This window comes from Haematobia irritans, chromosome 3 (genome assembly GCF_050003625.1).
Source record: "Haematobia irritans isolate KBUSLIRL chromosome 3, ASM5000362v1, whole genome shotgun sequence".
Classification (NCBI taxonomy): Eukaryota; Metazoa; Arthropoda; class Insecta; order Diptera; family Muscidae; genus Haematobia; species Haematobia irritans.
This window is the reverse complement of record NC_134399.1, coordinates 1,380,009-1,405,521: the sequence shown is the minus strand read 5'-3', so window position 1 is coordinate 1,405,521 and position 25,513 is coordinate 1,380,009. Positions and strand designations below refer to the sequence as shown.

Below are 25,513 nucleotides of genomic sequence, written 5' to 3'. Positions count from 1 at the left end.
TGTGGAACGCCGTTCGGACTCGGCTATAAAAAGGAGGTCCCTTGTCATTGAGCTTAACATGGAATCGGGCAGCACTCAGTGATAAGAGAGAAGTTCACCAATGTGGTATCACAATGGACTGAATAGTCTAAGTGAGCTTGATACATCGGGCTGCCACCTAACCTAACCTAATAATTGTAAATTTTAAAACTTGCAAAGTGCAAAAAATTTACTTTATAAATTAAATTAAAATTTAGTAGTTGACATTTTAATATAATTTAATGGAAATTTGTATCCCTTTTCAGAGATAATACAGTCCGCTAAGATTCTGCAAAACAACAATAGTTTCATAACTTACTTGTGTGACAAGTATAGCCGCCTTGTTTGAATTCAAATGTTGGGGTTATCAATACCATCCAACTACGATTTATCATCTCTGGACGGAGCAATCCATTCACCGTAAGTATTGATTTAAATTTATTTTCGAAAAATTAAGGTCCTTTGAAGAGAGACTTATAATAATAAAAATTTTTGGGTTTGCGAGATACAGATGCGAAAACTTTGCCGTTGACTTAACCTAATCAGCCAAGAAGTGTTTTGTTTTCTTTACTGGCAGCTTTTCATAGTTTTAGTTATGGTCTAGTTTCTACTTGTTCAATGTCCAAGAATGGAAGCTTCAAAAGTGATAGTTACCAAAATAGTGAGTGATACAAAAACAAAAAACTTAAACTAGAATACATGTTTCAAGAGCAAAATGTTATTTTGGATGGGGAATATGTAACATCGTTATCGGAATATGTAACCATGTTATTTTCTAGGAAATTTTGATTGTGATTTCTGCAAGCATTTTATGTTTGCCGAAAAAAGAAGACATTTAGACTATAGCCACCGTGGTGCAATGGTTAGCATGCCCGCCGTGCATACACAAGGTCGTGGGTTCCATTCCTGCTTCGACCGAACACCAAAAAAATTTTTCAGCGGTGGATTATCCCACCTCAGTAATGCTGGTGACATTTGTGAGTGTTTCAAAGCTTCTCTAAATAGTTTGACTGCATTGTGGAACGGCGTTCGGACTCGGCTATAAAAAGAAGGTCACTTGTCATTGAGCTTAACATGGAGTCGGGCAGCACTAAGTGATAAGAGAGAAGTTCACCACTGTGGTATCACAATGGACTGAATAGTCTAAGTGAGCCTGATACATCGGGCTGCCACCTAACCTAACCTAACCTGGACTATCTTCTCATAAAAGTATTTTCCCGTCAAACGAAAATTTTCGCAAACAAAATTTTCTTTTGTCATAAATGCAAAAATGTTCTTTCGATACAGTAATACACCGTATATCTGAGAATGCAACCAAATTTTCTCTTTTCTATACTTCTATACTTTCAATTTCATTATGAATATGCATTTGGAAAAAATCTTAATTTGTCCTAATCAAGTTTTTATTACGATTAATTTGTCATTTTATATTTGTTTGCTTTTATTACCATGCATACCATTTGCTAGCAACCATTTCAGCTATGGTTGAGCCAACCAAAATAAAAAAAAAAAAAACAATCGACGAAAATCGAGTGAAAGAGTTGAGCTGTGAATGAACCACACCAAACCAAATAGGTTTCAGTCCTCCGGGTGAATGCCTACAAATGAGGCGTGCATTTGCAACTTGAACTGCATATTTGAGTGGTTATAATTGTCGATGGTTTTTAAAGCTGTCTGGCAGGCAAACAGTCAGACCGACCAAATGACTGCCAATTTAGTCCGTCCAACAGTTCGATGTCGCTGTGTTGGACTATGAGCAATAATCAATGCTTTAGCATGATTTAGTTTTTTGTGATTCGCAGTGTTGCTGATGGTGAGCTGATGATGTTGCTGTTGCAGCTGTCGGATTCTGTTGTCGCACTCTGTATTGTGCGTGCTTAATTTGAATGTATTTTTTGTTGTAGTGAAAAAATAAAAGATTTCAGTTCATTTCCATTTTTTGCTGTTTTTTGCCACACTTTCAGGCCTACATTGGCGAAGAAATATGCAAATTTTTTTTTGAATGTTTCTCGATATGATTTTGGTATATGCAAAAAAAAAAATGAAATGACAAGAAATAAAACTAATAATAATAAATGGGAACGAGAACATGCCCCCAATGTTAACATATGAAATAACAATAATGGGCTTTTTATGGCTATTTTTCGAAAGTTGTCCAAGCTATTGTATATTGACCACAAGAAGATAATGTGAGCCATTAAATCAGTTATAAATCCCCAATGGAATGGTATGAAGACTCTTCTCCCCAAACAGGAAAATTAAGTTTTTGCACATAAATGTAAGAAATAAGCTTAGGTTTTTTTATTTATCATTATTAAGGTTTTAATAGAATTCGATCCCTTGAAATATTTTGAGTTTTGAATTCCCTTGATCCTTCAAAAACTAATTAACTTCCAGACGAAGTATTATGTGAGGAATAAACATGTTATAACATTTAATTGAAGACCATATGAATCAGTTTGTTTTTTTTTTTGTCTTTTTTAATTTGTTTTGTGTGGACCAAAAGCTTCGAACCTTTTGATTTATGATTTTGCAACAACTGCGAATGACTTAGGGAATTTGAAAAATTCGGGAATTTTTAATTGCAAAGCAGCGCTACAGTGAATTTTATGGCAATATTGGTTGCATCTTATCAGCAAAAATTCTCATTACCATTATTTTAGAATTGGTATAAAAAAATAATTCGTTTCTCCGAAACTAAATTTAGACCCCCGAAGTTTTCTTTTATTAGTAAATTAGTCTCGGTAAAGCCAAATATTTTTTTGTTTATTTATGGTCATTTTCATGTTAGACCTTAACTGCCAGTTAATAGAAAGTAAATTGCAGATAGCATTTCTCCGCTTAACTTTAACTGAACAATTTTCATCAGTTTAGATCCAAACTGGCATATGAATATATAGGCATGTCCACAGTACTAACGTAACATTAACGGAACTTCATGAAAATGGGCGTTATACGACTATATTATTGTTATACAGAAAATCGTTCCCCGAAACGAAATTCTACTTGTCGCTTTAAAGACAATTATATCTTTGTTTATGATACCTGTCGCCACGTTTGTTCTTAACGATTTTTGTTTAGCCTGAAGGAAATAACTTTAGCCACAAAAAAATTTAACTTTTGGCCTAAGATTTTGTTTCCCAGAAAAAAAATATTTTTTGTTCGCATTTCTATACAGTTCTATAAAGTCGTTAAGTCCCAAACTTCTTGGTTTGTTTTTTATTACCAAAGAAATGTGTTATGCATAAGCATCTTTGGAATTCGCTGGCTGCAAGTGGACATACGCGAAGAATAAAAATTAAATGAATGTTGGTGAAGCATCATAATCAACGCTTTAAACACGTTTTTAAAACCGCCAGCATCACCACCAATGGCTGAGAATAAAAGACACACGGCCCTAAATACCAAAGAAGTATACGAAAAGGCGACGAATGGACGACCAGCAGCCGGGACTTAAGAATCAGATGTTCCAAATTGCTATGGAGGACGACAGCAGCCCACCAGGCAGTCAACCAGCCACTTATGGAGCAACAAAAGACATTAGCTATGCAACGGAGTGCACACACAGCATCAGTCACAAAAAAGGGCGCTTTAATGCCTTTAAGCTTTACTTTACATTTAATAGGATTCGAACAAAAAGTAGTAACAAATTTTTGTTTCTTTCAAAACTTGAACTGGAACTAGCAAGCTATACAGGGCTTTGAACACCAGTAAGTATACCAATAACAACAAGTGCCATTGACTCTGGGTTGAGGATGCCAGAGGAATTGCAAAATTATTTTATGAACATGGCTAAAATGGGTGGAGAAGAGGTTTGACGGAGGGGAAACTTTCAACCATACTCAGGCTCTTGGTATTTAGTGATACCATTATACTGTTCAAACTAACTTCTTTGAAATCTCTGCGGGAGCAGGGAGTTGGGCACTGGCATTGCATATGAAACGAGATCTACAGACTTTAAACCCGTGTTACTCTTTACACCATAGAAAAACAACATCTCCTCCAATGGAAGAGAAATTAAAGCAAGTCTGATATTTCATAATAATCATGGGTATTTATGATCCTGTCTATGGATGCTGCAGTCTTGAATACAGTGAGAGAAAAGCGAGTGTTAAAATCAATAAAAACTGGCCGTTTGTAGATACAAGCTCCTTTAGGTTATGGAATAAAACAGATTCATTGTGACTTTGGTGAGGATATCGCAAGAAACAAAGAGCTTCCAAAAAACGTAGTTTGGAATCCGAACATGTGAGCCATTTGGATGAAGAAATTTAAAAAAACTAAACAATTAATTTCTTTCGCCAATTTCACTTTTTATTTTTATCAATATTTTTTGTTACGCTTTTACTTTCTTATTATCTAATTTTTTCAATTAGAAAAACTTTTTAGCTCCGACCTGGGGTAGAACCTGAACAGAATATTGAAATTACTAGTAATTTGGAAAACATTCTCAAATAAACTTCCATGGAAGTGAAAAAGTCAAAAGATACAGGTTCAAATTGCAGGGGTGAAATTTTTAGGATGAAGAAATTTAAAAAACTAAACAATTAATTTCTTTCGCCAATTTCACTTTTTATTTTTATCAATATTTTTTGTTACGCTTTTACTTTCTTATTATCTAATTTTTTCAATTAGAAAAACTTTTTAGCTCCGACCTGGGGTAGAACCTGAACAGAATATTGAAATTACTAGTAATTTGAAAAACCTCAAATAAACTTCCATGGAAGTGAAAAAGTCAAAAGATACAGGTTCAAATTGCAGGGGTGAAATTTTTAGTTTTATTTTCATTAGTTTTGCGACATTTAATTGTCCAACATTTAAATTTTGGCTTTAAACCGCCAAATATTTTCTAGTATTTTCTAAGACTGGTTAAAAAGGAACTTCATAGAAAGTGGAAAAAAATTGATGGAGGATCCCAGGATGCTCTTAAAAAGAAATGTTTGTGGAAAAACTTCCAATTTTTTTGTTGCTGGGATGTTATGCCTCATATAATTTTTTTATTTTTAGGGCCAATTGACGTAAAATTGACGATTTTTGTCTCGAATTTGTAGATATTGGGACTGAGTTCATTTGTGATAGAAGGTTTAAAAGTTGTCACAGTAGAAAGCAGAAAATCCCTAGGTTGGGTATAGTGGCAAACCGCTATTTCAGGCTCACATAGACTATCAGTCTATTGTGATATCGCAGCGGAGAAATCGTTTTTATCACTAAACACTGCCCGAATCCAGGGTTTAGTTCTATGGACCCCTTGGGAGCCACCGTGGTGCAATGGTTAGCATGCCCTCCTTGCATACACAAGGTCGTGGGTTCGATTCCTGCTACGACCGAACACCAAAAAGTTTTTCAGCGGTGGATTATCCCACCTCAGTAATGCTGGTGACATTTCTGAGGGTTTCAAAGCTTCTCTAAGTGGTTTCACTGCAATGTGGAACGCCGTTCGGACTCGGCTATAAAAAGGAGGTCCCTTGTCATTGAGCTTAACATGGAATCGGGCAGCACTCAGTGATAAGAGAGAAGTTCACCACTGTGGTATCACAATGGACTGAATAGTCTAAGTGAGCCTGATACATCGGGCTGCCACATAACCTAACCTAACCTAACATGGACCCCTTTTTGATAGCCGAGTCCGACCGACGTTTCCCATTGCGGTGACACATCTATCGCAGACAAGCTTTAAAACATTCAGAACTGTGAGCAGCGTTACAGAGAGGGATTGATCCACCGCTGGAAAACTTTTATTGTTGTTTGCTCGAAACTGAGATTCAATCCATGTCCATTTGTATGGAAGACGCCCATTTTAACCATTGAATGGAATATAAATCCCAAATTGAAGATATTTGCTCGTATTCTCCCCGGAATTGGTTACCAAATGGGTATTAAAATCATTTCCACATGTTACTAAGCCTGTAAAACTATTGTGAAATCTCAGCGGAGAAATCGTTTTTATCACTAAACACTGCCCGAATCCAGAGTTTCGTTCTATGGACCTGCTTTTTATAGCCGTGTCCGACCGGCGTTTCCCATTGCGGTGACAAATCTAGACAAGTTTTAAAATATTCAGAACTGTGAGCAGTGTTACTGAGAGGGGTTGGTCCACCGCTGGAAAACTTTTATTGTTGTTTGCTCGAAACTGAGATTCAATCCATGCCCATTGAATTCCATTGAATGGAAAACAACTAACAAATTGAAGATATTTGCTCGTATTCTCCCCGGAATTGGTTACCAAAAGGGTGTTAAAATCAGTTCCACATGTTACTAAGCCTGTAAAACTACTACTTTGTGGTTTATATGCGGGATGAGATATTTGGTATCCTCTTTTTTTTACTTTTTTCGGGTGTATAGTTTTCGAGCTAACCGACTCTGCACTTGCTACAATGTCATTATGTTTGCTCATCGTCGTCGTCTCTACGCCTGTCCATTTACCCATTTGGTCATCACACTACGAAGATGATGATGTTGTTTTTTGTTTGAGGTTGATGATGGCGGCGGTGATGGCGATGACGATGTAGCCAGTGTTTCGCGTATGTGGCTGGCTGGCTGCCTCAGCAGCACTTCATCAATTTTTATGTCTTTCACTAAAGTTACAGCAAAAACAATTTTGTTGTTTTCGTTGTAATTCTTTAAACGACGAATTGCAAACAGCTGCTTTAGAAATTGTTCTTTTTCAAAATATATCAACCATCCAAGAGAAATGTTCATTGGGGGCAATATCAACCACAAGCACACAGTAGTATATTCAGTCATCGCTATTTGAAGTCAACTTCGCCACTTTATCGCCACTACAACATCACATTTCAGCGAATGCCGGCATTCAACATGGCTTGTAATAATCACTGATTTCTGATGCTACAACCAGTCAATTTACTAATACTCTCCAAGACAGGAGTTAACCAACATATGGTACGAAAAATATTTCAAATTTACAAAAACAAATATGTTTTGTATACGAGTAACTAAAACAAAAAATTGAAGACATCTTTTCTAAACACAGAATTGGCAAGAGAGAAGTTCCCCACTTTTAGTATCCAAATGGAGCCTAAAAAACGGGGTACCAAATTTAACCTAGCCTCTCATTGATCTCCTAAGTACTTAAGGTTGGCGAGTACGGTAAATCGTATACAAAGCAAATGGTTACACATTCACCCCCCTGTTAGGTTGTGGACTGTATTCGGACCATTTTTAAGATCAACATTGTTGTTTACCAGGTACGTTTTGCTAGGTTATGAGCAACAGGCTCATCATGTGATGCGTAAAACAACTTTGGCAACTGGCAATTGCCACCTTTGGCAAAAAGAGTTTGTTTTTTGAAATCATGATGAGGATACCGATGATGTCGTTTGCAATATTGCAACTGGTGGACAGTCGAAGACTCACCATGTAACCTTAGCCACATTGAATAGTCATTAACAACTCGTCATTTTAAATGATCAAACATAAAAATATGAACAGAAATATAATTGTTTTTCTCCTGTTTTTTTTTCATCTCCATTGGTAGGTAATAAATAAGACCAGGTATAAGGTTCCCCATAAGGATGCCATTTGCTATATGTCTGGAGCCGGGACCTTTGTTTGATGGAGGAAACAAAAACAGAAAACAGAAGAATGTTTTAAATCAGCCTTTTGCAAAAATCATTTAAATTTTTAATTGAAAACAGAAGTTATCATAAATTAATAGTTTTTTTCTCCTCATATGCTGGAGTTTATCGTTTGTCTTATATTGTAGAAGGTTGAAGATGTATTTCTTGTTGCCTGATTTCAAGTTTGTGCTTCAGCAAACGATTTATAATAGATGAGGTGCCAACCTTCTTGTGAAAACATTCTGCTATAGACCGACTTGTAAGTCCTCTCATCAATTTATTGAATGATTAATTACTGCAATTAAATGGGTTGGCACTTTGTAAGATTACTTACATTAGCTTTTGGCGAAGATTTATTTTGAAATATATTTTTAAACGTATCGGATATTTCTAAGAATCCAAAAATATGAAAGAGCTATAATATAAATGCCAATGAGTCAATTTTTAATTAATAATTGATAAAAAATATCAAGGTAATTAAAGAATATTTAAGAATATTGAATTCCCGGGTAGGTTAATTTATAGTGCCAGCCCGCCATTTCGGGCTTACTTAGCCTATTCAATCCATTATAAAACCACAGATGGTAAATATCTCTTTTATAAATGAGTACTATCAGTTTCTAAGTTTAGTATAGTAACGGTCATACAATAATTGTTGATCGAAATCAGTGTTGCCAGTATTTTTCTGGCTCTTCTCCCCAAATTATGACGCTTTCGTCCCCGAAAATCCCCCATTTAAATCAAAATTCAGCAATATATTTTTGACAAGTTTTTATGGAAAAAATAAAGAAATAGGCTCTTCGGTGGAATATTGGCAACGATTTATTTATGTATTAAATATAAGAATAATAGAGAATAATCTAGCATTGGCTACTTAGGCTATCAGCTAAGGTAACAATTTAAAAATTAGAAAAATTATAAAATTCATTGTCAGCTGCAATCAGATCGAGATTTCCAAGAGACCGGTGACCGTCTTCCAAATGTTCGAAAAATGAAAATGGGAGTCCGAGGCCATGTATTTATGGACGAACATTTATTTCTAAGTATTCAATAAATAAAATTAGGTGGTTGATACATATGGAGGTGAACCATCTTCATCATTTCTATATTTATGGAATATATTGTCCAAATCAGTGATGAACACAGATAAATGGTCAACATTTAGGCTTGATTCTCACGAAATGATTTCACAATTGTGGACAAATGTCTTAGCTGAGTAAAATTATAAATTAGGGCTTGGGCCACCAAAATAAATTATTGCAAACCTGATTTATTATACTGAACGGATTTCGAGAAGATCCCCACACGGACGAAAAAGACTGTTTTTCAAATGTTTGGGTGTAAAAAGTATATGTTTGGAACTCACATTTTTTAAGACAATATTTTTGAGTGCAAGCCTATAATGTTCATAAACTAGCGTAACATGTTTGGGACATATATGTTAATATGTTACAACATATTATATTTGGGACATAAAATGCTTGTAAATATAAAATGCTTAGATGCAAACATATATACATTTAGAAATAGCCTATAAACATATATGTGTTTAGAAAGAGAGACCTAGAGTGTAAGCTGCAAGTAGATGAATGGAAGTAACCAATTGGCGCATTAAAAATATTTATACACAAAGAAAATTTCTTAAAAATTTTTTCTTCCAGTTTATGTCCAAGTTGAAATATAATATGTTTGAACAATACAAACAATATTTTTTTTGGACCAATTCTGATAATATATATGCTTGAAGGAAAAAATTTTTTTGGAGCATATGTTACAGAATCGATTTTTTTGAGGGTGCACAAAAATTCCAAAATTTATGCAAATTCCCCACCAAATCCCCAACTCAGAAACTTCGTCCCCATTCACGAAAAAATATCCCCAATTTGGGGGAAAAATCCCAATACTGGCAACACTAATCGAAATGACCGATAATTAATTATAAATCCCATATAAAACTCTGTAGATTTTAATTCTTCAGCATCCTGGAGTCTTACTTTTCATGCGTTATTTGCTACAGTTACAATTTTGCTGTTTAGTAGCAAATTTTGTCACTTTTAATAAATCACTTTTAAATTTTTAATAAATCTTTTATACTTTTGTGCCACTAAATTTTAACATTTCGTGCAACCTTTTCGCCACGTTGTGCCACTTTTTAATTAATTCGTTTAATTTTGTAATATATTTTATAAATTTCGATGCCCAATCGTATTAAGATTATATATGTAAAACCTTAACATATAACCGAGCTAATGCTTCAACTTCGATATTTGTGATCACTTTTCCATACCATAATATTTTTAAGAGAATACATTTGCAGCCTAAATCTATGCAAGAAAAGTTGTCTATAGTAGGTACGTTGGCCAGGACGTTTCCAAGATCTTTTCCCCAATTTGGGACGCTGTCGTCCCCATAACCACCAAAATTAAATGAAAACTCCTTACAAAAAATCCTAATAAGTTTTTGAAAAAAAAATCCGTGATAATTTAAAAATGCAAACAAATATGAAAATGCCATTTTGTGAGTCACAATAATAGCCGCCAACAGAACTAATTATGGATATAAATAATTATCGAATTTTTATCTTATGCGAATCGTCTTCCAAATGCTCGAGAAATAAAAATGGGATTCACCAAATTTCTGGAAACTTCTCTTCAAATTCCCAACTCAAAAATTGCATCCTCATAAAAAAGAAATATCTTCAAATTTGGAAAAAAATTCCCAATATTTGCAACACTGATAGTAGGTAAATCGTGTTACTCTCCTCAACTATGATTTTTTTTATCGTTCCTTTCCTTTGTTAATAATAGGAAGAAGAATTTTGTAGAATAAAAATAATTGACAAAGATGTGAAAATCCTACTCATTGGACGATAATTTTGTTTCATGACTAGCTTTTTGAGATATACATCTGATACCACTTAGTCCCAACCTCTTTCGCATAAGTACTAAAATACTTCCACTTTATATTAACCCTCTAATGCCCCAATTTTTTTGCCAGCTGATTAAATATTCAATGTTAACGACACAAAAACAAGAAAACGAAACAAGAAAAATGTATGCGGTAAAATTCAGCATATTCTGCAAAGCCTCTTGAACAGATTTTACTAAGTTTTCTTTTAATTTTACCTATTTTTGTTGTCTTAAGGTGGGTTTTACTAAAATCTTACTGATTTTATGAAGCCCGACTAAAGGCGGAATTGGGCATTAGAGGGTTAACGCCTATAGACAACTTTCGTAGCATAGTTTTAGGCAGTAAATGTGTCCTCTTAAAACAATTATGATATGATTTGTATTCGATATTTATTTTAAAGCATCATTTCGCAATTTCCTTTGAACTTTCTCTCCATTGTTGTTTTGTCACCAGAATTTTTATTATGAGAACACCCAAGAAAACTTTCCCAAAACAAAAAAAATGTATTAACAGAAAAAAAACAAAGGAGGAGCAAAAAAGGTTTTAGATTGTTGCCCAGCTTTCCTTTCAAAACTGACAAAACCGCATTCCACAAAAGACGATTTTCCTGCAAACCTTTTAACAATATCAAAGTAAACCTCTCACCATTAGCAAGTATACCCGATTACAATTGAATACTTGGGGAAAAGGTGATGCGGGACGGATGGGTACGGAAAGAAAGCCAAGGAATTCTTTTGTAGTCAGGCTTATACGCTTGCTGCTTTCTTAAACCAATTCTTTTATCATTTAACTGATGTTGTTTTCCATTGCAAGACGAGGGGGGGAGCAAAGAAGAGTATTCTGGTAACAACGATGACGATGACGACGCCTAACAACATCAAAATACGTTGGGATTTGGTTTTCCGGTTGCTGCATTGGGGATCGATTCCCTAGTATGCATTAAAATGTTTGAGCTTTGAATAAGCTGTGGATGTTGTTGCACTTTACCTGCATACGAAACCAATCCAAGGAAACCATTTCAAATACCTTTTCTCCTCACTCAAATTCATTGCCAGTCAATGTTATATGTTGCTTCGACGATACGTGAATGTTCAATACTTAAGGCCTTCATTTTTGGTTTGTTCTTCTTCGGCGAAATGTCTTCGTGTTGTTGTTGATGCCCCAGCGCTTTGCTGTCGAGTCAAGTCGATAACATGGACATGACCGCTGATTTTGTTACTTTTTTGCAGAATTGTTCCTCTTTGCCCAAATCGAGTGTGTCTGAGGAATCTGTGATAAATCGAACTTGTTTTGGCAGATGTTTGCCAATTTTCGAAACGAAATTGATTTTCACAAAGCCATTTGAAAATTCTACAAGGCAGGTTGGTTGGAGTTGGCAGAATGCTATGTATTGTCATGTAATTGAAACACCACCACCAGGGACAAGAAGAAGGAAGCCATTCCTTTGATTGTACGTGAGAATAAAGTGAACACTATAGGAATTAGGGAGGTAAGATATTTCCAAGGAAGTTTTTACTGAACGCTTAGCAAAAGGTATAAGCGAGGGTTGCTTTTCGAATAATGGTTTTAGGTTTCCTTGCACAAGGACCGTTTACACGCTTATCCTTTTATCGATATGAGGGGTTTTTTATGGTATTTTACCCCATTTCAAAATTAATGCAATGCGATGTCCTTTCTACCTACACAAATGTCTAGATACTCACATATCACGTTTTAATCCAAAAACCTGGTGACTAAATCATGCTACCTTAAAATTAAAGGCTGTGGCTGACAGCATAAAAACCACTATGTAGTGTTTGCGCATGCGCACAACTCAGCTCAGCTCTAGTCAGTTTGTCCCATCAATTGTGCCGTTTAGATTGTTTTCCATCGCTTCATTGCCCCCATATACAAGTAATCCAGGGAATGTTTTGAATGTTGGGGTTCATATACCAAACGCGACCGAAAAGCCACATAACAAAAGAGACTCCCTGGTAATTGAACTTGTTTGTTTACAGAAATTTTTTGCGAGTATTGCATGTTTGAGCTGCAAAACAATAACAACAACATTTGCTAAATTCAAAAAAAAGCACAAAAAACAAGGCAACAAAAATGGTAATAATCCTAAAAGTACAAGCGCATGTGCATGCATTTCTCTGTGTAAAGCAACTTATTTTGCCTGGTGTGTGGCGAAGTGGCAGAATGGCTAAAGGCAGCCAGGCAGACCGATGAAATGAATGACCAGGACTGATCGACTGAAATCGCGGCTAAGTCTCACTATAGCTGAATGGTGGTCTTTTAAAGGTTGTGATACATAGGCCTTATTTGCTTTATTGGGTCCGTTTATATTGCAGGTCAGTACAACTTTAAGGTCTCTGGGGGAGAAATAGTAGTCCAATAAAATCTAAAAAAAAGAAACCATTAACCAATTTTGAAGAAAACAGAATTATTTTCTTTTGTATTGATAGGATATACAAAAGCCGATAAAGCCCGGCCTTTGCTAACAAATACAATTATATTAGAGTAGGTATAGTCAGTGTTAGCGTTGGTCATTTTGAAAAAGTTGCATACTCAAAAAAAAGGTCGCACAAAAAAGTCGCATAATAATAAAAAATCGCATACATTTGTGAGGTCTTTTTAGTACAAAAAATGTTCTATAAATCAACACAAAAACACTAAAGGAACAGTCCCTTTAACTTAAAGAGATATTTTAACAACTTATTGTATCGTAAAATCCAGTAAAACGTAAACTTGCAATAAAGTAAAAATTAATTTTTTTCTCCTTTCTAAATTAGTAGAAATGTATGAAAACGCCATCCAGTGCCAATTTACCATCAGCCAATTAAAATAACAAAAATATTTATGTTTTATACTACACTTCTAATTGACTCTGTGAAAGATTTAGAAGATTTTACTGGGAAAAAAATTCCTAGCAAAAACTTGCAACTTCTCAAATGTCAAATTTGATTTCACTCTGGCTCACTTTTACCCGCTTTTTGGAGTAAACGAACGTCTCCAGTAAAAATTTGATAATTATCAAAAATTAGTGATTTTTTTCTCCTTCCTAAATTAGTAGAAATGTACGAAAACGCCATCCAGTGCCAATTTACCATCAGCCAATTAAAATAACAAAAAATATTTATGTATTATACTACACTTCTAATTGACTCTGTGAAAGATTTAGAAGATTTTACTGGAAAAAAATCCTAGCAAAAACTTGCAACTTCTCAAATGTCAAATTTGATTTCACTCTGGCTCACTTTTACCCGCTTTTTGGAGTAAACGAACGTCTCCAGTAAAAATTTGTGATAAATATCAAAAATTAGTGGGTACTCGAACGGGGTTAGAGGAGCTACACCGTGTAGGTTAGGTATCGTAGGTTAGGTGTCCATTGTGATACCATACGTGATTTACACTTTAGGTGAGGTGGTTAGGTGAGGTGGCAGCCCGATGTATCAGACTCACTTAGACTATTCAGTCCATTGTGATACCACTTCTCTCTTCAAAGCGGGCCCTTGCACAACGGTGGCTTCGCGTAAGGCGCACGGCGATGATTTCCCACTTATAAAAATTGCTTAAAATTTAAGCACGTCCCTTTTGTGCGACTTTAGTCGCATGCGTGCAACTAAAGTCGCACATTTTACATATTTAAAAAAGTCGCACAAAACGTCGCATGACGTCAGAAAGGTTGCAAAATGCGACTAAAGTCACACAACTGTAACACTGGGTATAGTGACAGTTTGTTATTTCAGACTCACTTAGTCTATTCAGTCCATTGTGATACCACAGGCGGTGAATTTCCACAGGTCGATTTCGACTTCCTGAGTTTTTTTTAACTAAAAGTCCATATGTGGATTTGAACATGGTTAAGCAACATGGTTGACCCGGTATGACGTTATGGTGAAAGAAAACTTTTTTAATTTTTTTAATATGATTGCGGACGCAGAGAAGCGATATGATTGCCCCCTACAGGAAAATGTTATTTTTTCGCCAATTATATACATATTGCCCAAGAAAATAACATGGTTGCAACAAGCATGTTAGGTTAAGTATAGTGGCAGTCCGATATTTCAGGCTCACTTACCCTGTTTAGTATATTCTGATACCATAGTGGTGAACTTCTATCTTATCACTGAGTGCTGTCCGATTCTATGTTTAGCTCAATGACAAGGGACCTATTTTTGTATAGACGAGTCCGAATGGCGTCCCACTTTGCGGTGGAACCACTTAAAAAAGCTTTGAAACACTCAGAAATGTCACCAGCATTACTTAGAGGGGATGATCCACCACTAAAAAAAATTGAAATTGGACTTCTCGTTTTGTTTTTACTAAAATTCGATAAATCGAAATGTCGATTTTTTGTGACCCATGAATCAGCACTCGACCAAATTCAGCATTCAACAATGTGGTATCACAATGGACTGAATAGTCTAAGTGAGCTTGATACATCGGGCTGCCACCTAACCTAACCTAAATTCAGCATGGTGAGGCGAGATGTCATTACCTTACAGTGAAAGAAGACTTTTTCTTCGTCAAGGTATAAAAAGGCCCATATGTACCTATGGTAGGCCATCTATCTACCTTGTTCTGATAGGTGCTCAATGACAAGGGACCTATTTTTGTATAGACGAGTCCGAATGGCGTCCCACTTTGCGCTGGAACCACTTAAAAAAGCTTTGAAACACTCAGATCCACCACTGAAAAAAAATCGAAATTCGACTTTGGTTTTTTTTTTACTAAAATTCGATAAATCGAAATGTCGATATTTTGTGACCCATGAATCAGCACTCGACCAAATTCAGCATGATGAGGCGAGATGTCATTACCTTATAGTGAAAGAAGACTTTTTCTTCGTCAAGGTATAAAAAGGCCCATATGTGCCTATGGTAGGCCATCTATCTGCCTTGTTCTGATAGGTGGCCAATAGATGGATCTAAAAGGTTTGCTTTTATTTTGTTTATTTATGTTTTCTTCAGCAGCACAGAGAGTAGGTTATCACACGAAATCTTTACAAAAACTAAGGAACATACCCAAAGCTTTATACTGGCAAAAGGTTACTTTTAATGAAACTCTAAACTGTAACTGCGACAAAGAGGTGGTCTCACAAAAACCAGAACCTCGTTCTTTAAAATAAGATATCAAAGTAAAGGAGGAATTTGAATTGAGTATTGCTTTTCCGGTGCTTTCTGGTGGGAGGAACCCTTTGGGATAAAAATGAATTCAATTGGTCACAAAAGAATTATTCTAAGAAGTGACTGTAAAAATATCTCAACAATTAAAAGAGAATTTAAAGGAAAAGCAAAAAAAGCCATACATTTCAATTAAAAAGCAGGACATAAAAAGGGTCTTATTTTCTCATTGAAGATTAAATCTCTTTTGAAGATTTTAAACTTGCCATTTTTTAATATATTGTTTTTTTTGTTCTATGTTATCTGCAATTGCAATAAATAAATTATTTTTTTTCTAAATTTACTTCATTATTTTTCATCTAACACTTATATATCTTCGGATATTTGATGGCATTGAATTAGTTTGACATAATGCCAATTTTATCTGTGGCTATGCAACCGGCATATATGAAAATCTCGGTGGTCTTGCAACAAAACCTCACAGTAACACTCTGACAAACAAAGTATGAATCATACTTTTGCGAGGAAACCACAAAAAAGCAATGCCAAAGTTCCCCCCATTCACAAAAACCAATGAGAAAAAAAAACATCGAGCACCCACAAAAAATGTTTGAAACATGTTTATGATCAGCTATTTATTCGACCAAAAAATACACTCAGAAAATTGTGTATGAGATATATGCTAAAACTATTGAGTGTTTTCTTTACTACACGCAAAAAGAATTGATTTCTTCCATAATTATCCGATCCTCAAAATTGACTTCCTGGAGAAGCTAATTTAATTCGATCCGGTTGAAATTCGGTATACATGTCAGTATATGCCTTTTATGCTCCACTCCACATTTGACTTTCTGTAGGTGCCAATTTCACCGGATTTGATTGATGTTTGGTGTACGAAGTCAATATGTTACCTTTAAATTGGTCATCCAATCAATAACTAAAGTGGTTTATATTAGGCCATTTTTGTATCTACACAAAAAAAAAAAAATACTTTCCTCAGGAACGAAATTTTAGACAAACAAAATTCCCTTTTGTTATAAGTAAATTTCTTAAAGAGCAAATAAACCCGAATTTGTGACAAGTGTTGCAACCATTTTTTAATGACTTTTATTTACTTTTGGTTGTTTTTAGATCTGTTCTAAAATGGGCTTTCAAGGTCTCTCAATATGCAAATAAAAAGACTTTATTTCATATTTACATCCGACATTTCGTTGGTGATTTCCAACTTCTTCTGGGATGAATTTTTTATTGAAATATTTAGTCTCTTGTCATATTTTTTAAAATTAATTTTAAATTGTAAAAAGTAACGGCACAGGAACACCACGACATTAAACAAATATTTAAAATAATTTCAAAAATAATTACAAAACTAAATTAAAATATCACAGATGTTTTTCCTTATGACTACGATCATAGAAGATTGGACGTAAACTTTTTTACTTCAATAGAATTTTTTTTTAGCATCAAAAGAAATTTAGTTTGTCTAAAATTTCGTTCCTCAGAAAAAAAAAACTGAAATGTTACATAGACTTCATAGACTAACTTAAAATTTAAAAGACATTGTTAAGAAATTTTAAGAATCCTTCCCATCGGCAACTGTTCTAAGTTTGATGTATCCTTGGATTGGTCGAACTTTCCTCCGTTTAAATTTTTTCTTTTTCTTTGTGAGAAATATGATTCAATGAAAACAAAGTTTACTAATTATGTTTCATATGTTCCTAATTAAACGTATACCGGTTTATAATTTTTCTACGTGTATATTCATTAGCAACAAAACGCCAATAGAACAGAAATTGTTTAAATTTTCGCCTACAGTGTATTTGTGGCCTATTTGAAAAAAAAGCTCTTTGGCCAAAATATTTTGCCGTTTCAGTTGTCGACTAGCCCGCCAGCTATGACTAGTGTTAAATTGGTAGTTGACGTTGTTGTTTTGGGCCACAAAACGGGCAGCTTATCTAACTATCGCTCTGCTAAACACGCCTGGAAGCTATGATTTTTAGCAAAACATTGCAACTATTGTAGCATGGTGCGGTTATGCCGGCTTTGGGATTATTTTAATAAACCACCAGCAACACTTGTTATTTTCTACAAAAAAAAAAAAAATCTGAAGCAACCACAATGGCAACATACAACACAAGAGGAGTGTGAGTAGCTGTGGTAGAGACGGTGTTGAAATATGGGATGCCATTAATGAATAAATGACAGAATAGCCATTAATGAATAAATGACAGAACTGACGACAGGGCGAAAAAACCCCAATTTCAGAGAGTTGACACCACTTAAGAAAATTACGAATCGTAATTAGGGTATAAAAAAGGTCCGAGAGAGGACCAAATTCAAAATATAAACTTTAGTGACGTTCTGGACGAAATATCAACTTTCCAAGTCCATTCCAATAATATTGAAGAAATCTTACAGATAAATGGATTTTAGTTCCATAGAACGTTTTCTATATGTAAGAAAAAAAGACAAAATATTTTCCTCCTGAACGATATTTAGACCAACCAAATTTGACATTTGACTTTGTTATAAAGTATTTTCTTTAAGAGCAAATAAACTCGAATTTTTCCCAAGTAATGCAACAGTTGTTTTCAAGCTTTTTTTATTTGCTTCATAAGATGTGTTTTGAGTCAAAAGAAAACTTCGTTTGGGTAACATTTCGTTCCTCAGAAAAGAAATCTCTTTTTTTCAGTGTATCTGTAAATGGAAGATGTTTTTAATAGAAAGCTTTTTAACTTTCTTGTAGAAAAAAAATGTTCATGTCAGCTATGTCTATATTTTTGAAATAACAAGATATTTATTTGCTTACTGCAATATTTTGTCAATATATCTATTTCAAGTCTTAAAACTGATTCTATTCTATATTTTTAGCAAAGAATAAAACAAAAAATTCCCTTTAATACCCTAATTCCGTGATTCGCATCCCAAATTCTGTAATGACATCTCTTGTTTACAACTACTGGCTGCTGCAATCTCATCTGCTGAAACAAGTTTTCCAACAAATCTACAACACACACTAGTCATTTTTCTAGTCCTACCTCCTCCATCTTCACTCCAAGGAGTAGTAGGCATTGTTTGTTTACTGGTGGTATCGGTTAGAGTCAGCAACAAGCTCTTTTTTTTATGCCGCGCGCAACAATAATCACCAAAAATGGCAATGATCTTGAACATTGTTTGCCGCGTGCCATTTGCAAGTCAACAGTCAATGTTTAGAAGAATAGAAACACGAAAAAAACGACTAGCAATAGTGAATATTCAATAACCATGAAACAAAAAGAAGATGACGCCACCATCATCAAATGATAAGACGTGACATTTTGACAAAAAGTGTAAGGAAAAGCAAATGCTATATAATAATTTTGCTTATTTTAGACAAAGGACATGAGGATTGATTAGAAAAATTGTTTGAAAAGTGAAGATATAACTCGGAGAACTTAAAGAATGTGTTTCATCTTAACTACAGAAATATGGTAAATGGCATAGTAATAGGTGTTTAAAAAAAAATAAATTATAGCATTCTTTTAGGGGCTTATGTTCAGTTAATTTACTTAATTCTTCTAAGGGATATAGCTTCAAAAAGTTGAAGTAAAGTTCTCCTTGCTCTTAGCTCACTGCTTGTGAGGAGATATTTATCAGCAGAGCAGACATAAATGGTGGACATCTTAAATATTGAGATCGTTAGGGTAGCAAATTTGGTTCTTTGCATCTCTTGCCATACGAATAGTTTTATGATGTAGGACAAGTTTGATATCAATAATTTCTAGATGTTGCAAAATCGATTTTACTCTGATTATGTAATTTGAAACATAATTCCTAAACCTACTAACTTATCAGTTTTACGTGAGTCTAATATGCCTCTGCGACTGGGAACTGATATAAAGTGACCGGAGTTAACATACCCTGCCATCTGATCAAGAGACTTTCTCGGTCCAATATTGGAGGGTAGGAATACAAAAGCCGAAAATCGATTTTTCGACTAATTGACTGTTTGCCAGAAAAAGGGGAAAAGTCGACAGCGACTTTTGTTACACTAAAAAAAAAAATTGAACTCTCTATGTTATTAAAGCCAATTTAACTTTGTTTTAGTTCATCAAAAGACTGCCATCTGATCAAGAGACTTTCTCGGTCTAATATTGGAGGGTAGGGATACAAAAGCCGAAAATCGATTTTTCGACTAATTGACTGTTTGCCAGAAAAAGGGGAAAAGTCGACAGCGACTTTTGTTACACTCAAAAAAAATTGAACTCTCTATTTCATTAAAGCCAATTTAACTTTGTTTTAGTCCATCAAAAGACTGCCATCTGATCAAGAGACTTTCTCGGTCTAATATTGGAGGGTAGGGATACAAAAGCCGAAAATTGATTTTTCGACTAATTGACTGTTTGCCAGAAAAAAGGGAAAAGTCGACAGCGAATTTTGTTACGCTCAAAAAAAATTGAACTCTCTATTTCATTAAAGTCAAAATAACTTTGTTTTAGTTCAAGGCATTATTATGTTTGGAGAAAGTTTCCTTTACTCTAATAATTTTTTGTGTACGTTAGTTAAATGAACTAAAAAACGGGAAAAATTTATACATAAATTAAGCACAAAGATTTACTAAATTCGTATTTCTCACAAAATAGTTCATTATTTCTTTAAATTTGTAACTTTTACTACTAAATTCGTATTTCTCACAAAATAGTTCATTATTTCTTTAAATTTGTAACTTTTACTACAAATGGGTCCATCATGAACTTCGTATGTCACTAAAGACATTTTTCCAATTTTGAACTCCAATTTTTTCCTTCAAAATACAAAATTTTCTTTAACAAGTGCAAAAAAAAAGAATAAATCGAAAAGTATTTACTAATTTTTGTCATATCGGCGTGATGCCATCGTTTTTAATTCTGTTTAGTTAAAATTTTGAACAAACAAATCAAAATTTTCTAAAATTTAGCAAAAGTGTTCTTCCGGTGGGTTCACTGTTTTTTCAATGTATCTTAAAACTCGGATATTATTTTTTTTGTCAAATCGTGTCAAAACGATTACTCGACTTTCGATGTTAGTCCAAATCGGAAGAAGAATTTGTTTTGTATTTTTTTTTATACTGAAAATTCATCAAAAAATTGTCGGGACGTCTAAAGTCGACTTTTTTTAATAAACACAAAAATCAAAAGACGACTTTTTAAAATTTTTAAAAAGTCCTCTTTGACAAAAATTGAACTACTTAAAATTTTACAAAAAATAAAAATTCCGACTTTTTTTTTAATAAACACAAAAATCAAAAGACGACTTTTTAAAATTTTTAAAAAGTCCTCTTTGACAAAAATTGAACTACAAATTTTACAGAAAATAAAAATTCCCTTTTTCAAATTTTCAAAATAAATCTAACACCATAAAATATATTACCCTATATCTATTATTGCCTTGATTTCATTTCTTTAATCGCAAGTCGTTCTGCTTTATTGTCCAAAAGTGGACAATATTGCGCTAGATCGATGTATGGACATAGAAAAGGTCTAACCAGCAGATGGGAAATCGATGAACCTTTACGATTTATGGCAAAAAGATAAACATACATATAATTTCAAATTCTTTAGAATTTACAAAATGTACGAGTACGAGTCTACATGATGGCAGTGCACTACATGAACAATAACACACACTGCGCCTATAATTTTCCTATAAAAGGTCTTTCCCCCGGTAACACTATCAGAAAAAAACAAAAACTCCATCATCATGGGGCTAAGGAATCGTAGGGAAATCTATAAAAGTAATGTTGATTGTACTCCACGTAGGCCATAGCCATTGTAATCAGCCAGATATCCAGCCAGCCAACTAACCAGTCAATCTGTTTCTCTGTTGTTGCTCCAAACTATTGTTATTAAAGTTTAGCGCAAAAAGGAGGCGTTATGCGTTTATGTATATGTGGAGATTTCGGTATCCTCAAAAACACTGAAAATATTTTTAGTTCATAAAATAAAAAACTGGCCACATAAAATTGTCATATATATAAAATTGTCATATATATAAAATTGTCATATATATAATTTCTTTCTATAAGTCAACTAATGCAATTATTTTCTCAAACCAGAAATTTTAGCTTTTTTAATATTTTCAATTATAGAAAATTACTTCAGATCAATGCTTAGAATATCCATCCTGGATTCATTCCAAAATATCAAAACATTTATATAAAAGTAATTCAAAACCTCAATTCCGATGACGACATTTTGTAAGAATTTTGCCAACTTCCCTAAAGTGGTTTCTTACACTCATTCACTTCACTTCTTACAAATAAAAATTTTCTTAAGTGTAAATGGCCATAACAACATCAACTTAACTTGACTTCATTACCATCTTTAGGATGGCCACGTAGTTACCCACATACCCTTTTTTAGCGGCCTGGTGCGACTGATTCTTAGCAACCACTTTGTATTGAATGCCAAACCTCTGATCAAGAGGGGAGAAAAAAATCTCAAAATGTGTTTTTACCTCTGCCTACACAAAAAAATATCACTACACTATATTATTGTTAAGCTTCATGCAATAAAAAAAAAACAAAACAAAAATATTAAACTGCCTTATTCGTATTAAAAAAAAAATGAAGGCAATCTCAATGGTAAATTGTAATCGATGTCCCTTTAGTCTGTCCAGCAAGCTGTTTCATTTTAGCGTCTCTGCTCAATTGTTGGTCTCTCCTGTGTGATTTAAATCCCGATAGTCGCATTCTAGACAGGCGACATATAAAGGCAAAATAATAAAAATCGAAACCATATATTAACTTTTTGTTTTTTAATTGTTATCGATACATTTCAAAAATTGTAATCAATAATTTTCCTTAGTGATAATGTAGTTAAAATTTGAGTTATTCCCACAGATATGTTGGGATACAGATACGATTTATGGGAATTCTTTTGATCAACAGCATTGAAGTATTAATGGTGATTTTCAAGGATTGTATTGCAATTAATTTTAATAGTGGGTATCTGTAAAAAATGATCTATAACCTAAATGGAGGCTATTTTTTTATGTATGAATTTAGAAGACGATCTAATATATACCTATAAATTATTTACGATATATTATTATTATTTTATTAATATAAAATATTACTTACCTTTTGATAGTTTTTTCTTATCGCCGTTTTGTTTTGATTGGTTTGGTTTGGAATAGGTCTTATATTCTCGTGTTCACTCTCAATAACCTAAAATAAAAATTAAATTAAATTAAATAAGAATTGATAAAGTTTTCTGGTTTAGGATTTCTGGATTTTTCTACCAATAAACCAAAGAAATTATAACTTTACAAAGTCATCTTTGAACTTTTTTAAAAAGTGTCAAAAAATTATCAAAGAGTATTATATATAATAAAAATATTAAATAATAAAATGTAGTAAAAAATGTGGCATAAAAGCGACACTGTTTCCCATACAAAAAGGCGAAGTAAATCCATTTCTACCAGTTTTTCAATAAGCATCTAAATTAACCTAACTTACTTTATCTGTTGATCATCAAGAATTAACAGGTTGGCTGATAAGTCCCGGTCTGACACATAGATGACGTCGCTAGTATTAAATGCATATTATTTTTATATAGTACCAACCTTCAAATGATTCGTGTCAAAATATGACGTCTGTAAGTCCATTAGTTTGTGAGATAGAGCGTCTTTTGTGAAGCAACTTTTGTTATTGTGAAAAAAATGGAAAAAAGGAATTTCGTATTTTGATAAAATACTGTTTTCTGAAGGGGAAAAATACGGTGGAAGCAAAAACTTGGCTTCATAATGAGTTTCCGGACTCTGCCCCAGGGAAATCAACAATAATTGATTGGTATGCAAAATTCAAGCGTGGTGAAATGAGCACGGAGGAGGGTGAACGCACTGGACGCCCGTCGATATGTGACAATGGATGAAACATGGCTCCATCACTACACTCCTGAGTCCAATCGACAGTCGGCTGAGTGGACAGCGACCGGTGAACTCAAAAGGCTCAAAAGTCCGCTGGCAAAGTAATGGCCTCTGTTTTCTGGGATGCGCATGGAATAATTTTTATCGATTATCTTGAGAAGGGAAAAACCATCAACAGTGACTATTATATGGCGTTATTGGAGCGGTTGAAGGTCGAAATCGCGGCAAAACGGTCCCATATGAAGAAGAAAAAAGTGTTGTTCCACCAAGACAACGCACCGTGCCACAAGTCATTGAGAACGATGGCAAAAATGCATGAATTGGGCTTCGAATTGCTTCCCCACCCACCGTATTCTCCAGGGGCCAAATCACCGCATTCGTCATCGAGTTCTGTTTCGTATGGAGAAACATTTCGATCGCATTAAATTTTTGGATCACCGCATTCGATCGTAATTTATTTTGTCTACTACTTTTTTTTACATTGCTGTAAACATATGGTAATAAGAAATTGAAAGAGAGTAGAATTTCAAAATAATGTTTTGTTATCAAATTATGGTATTTCTGAGATATTTATATTGTTTTTGTGTGTTAAAATATATGTGTAAAAATATATTATGAATCCAAGTGTTTTTTTCTCGTTTTCGGATTCAGACGATGAGTACAAAGTGGCAATTATAAGGAAAAATATTCGTGACAAAAATAGTCCTTTAGCATTGCCTAAAGTAGAGTAAGAGTAAATTGTGTTTTTAACATCCATAGATTTAAAAGACGTTTTCATATGTCAAAAGAAGTTTTTAAATATGTTCTTGAAAAAATAAGTTTTTTTTGAAGCGGATACTGAGCATTCCTTTCTTTGATCCGATTCCCTAAATGCAAGTAATATTATATTTTCTTAAATGTATTTTGCAAAAAAGGAATAATAATTACATTTTCACAAACTTTTTTCTTTTTGTTTACCTTTTTTCTGCTCAAAAATCACTACATACTTCGTTTTCGATAGCATGCTACCTATCGTGCTCAACTTCGAGTAGAAACAATTCGATAACGACTGCGGTGATCCGCGTAAACTACATTACGAAGACGAAGTACTCGATTTCGACTGCGGTGATTTGGCCCCAGATCTGGCCCCCAGCGACTTTTTCTTGTTCTCAGACCTCAAAAGGATGCTCGCAGGGAAAAAATTTGGCTGCAATGAAGAGGTGATCGCCGAAACTGAGGTCTATTTTGAGGCAAAACCGGAGGAGTACTACCAAAATGGTATCAAAAAACTGGAAGGTCGTTATAATCGTTGTATCGCCCTTGCAGGGAACTATGTTGAATAATAAAAACGAATTTTGACAAAAAAATGTGTTTTTCTTTGTTAGACTTATCTTATCAGCCAACCTGTTATTTTGGTAGATTTTGCAAATTATTCCTCTCCATCTAAGATGTACTTCACAAATTTTCTATAGAAATAAACTTTTGACAAAATTTTCTATAAAAATAAAATTTTGACAAAATTTTCTAAAGAAATAAAATTTTGACAAAATATTCTACAGAAATAAAATTTTGACAAAATTTTCTACAGAAATAAACTTTTGACAAAATTTTCTATAGAAATAAAACTTTGAACAACATTTTCTATAGAAATAAAATTTTACAAAATAAGATTTTTTGTTTGATAGTTTTCTTTGGTAAGTTTTTCTCCAAATTTTGGTTGAATTTTTTGAGCTCCAGTGGTAACCGTGGTTCCTACCCATCAGCGTTGCCAATTTAGCTTTTTTCCCGCTAGATTTGGCTTTTTTTGAAGACGTATAGCGGGGAAAAAATGCATTTAGCTTTTAGCTTTTTTTCTGGCTTTTTTTCATGACCCTTTTAGCTATTTTTGGCTTTTTTATTTTCGACATGTTCCTATTGAAATATGGATAAAACTTCGTTTTTATCTAAGTCTTGCTGCCAGAATAAGGTTTTCCGCATATTCCAAAGCTCAATTGAAGCCTTAATAATTATTCCAGCCATTATGCGGGCATTTTT

The 25,513-nt window shown here is 34.0% G+C and overlaps 1 protein-coding gene and 1 long non-coding RNA gene across 9 annotated transcripts in view; one reads left to right on the top strand and one right to left on the bottom strand.

The window, feature by feature from the left end:
* Positions 1 to 25,513, top strand: part of LOC142228622 (uncharacterized) — a 288,986-nt gene that overhangs the window by 8,358 nt on the left and 255,115 nt on the right. The window contains exon 2 of the long non-coding RNA XR_012720223.1: positions 285 to 438. This is a non-coding gene — a long non-coding RNA (uncharacterized LOC142228622). The remainder of the gene's footprint in view (positions 1 to 284; positions 439 to 25,513) is intronic.
* boi (brother of ihog) overlaps positions 1 to 25,513 on the bottom strand; it is a 174,277-nt gene that overhangs the window by 23,653 nt on the left and 125,111 nt on the right. For all 8 annotated transcript variants that reach the window (XM_075299108.1, XM_075299115.1, XM_075299112.1 and 5 more), the window contains one exon: positions 22,713 to 22,799. The gene's annotated coding sequence lies outside the window, so the exon portion shown is untranslated. The remainder of the gene's footprint in view (positions 1 to 22,712; positions 22,800 to 25,513) is intronic.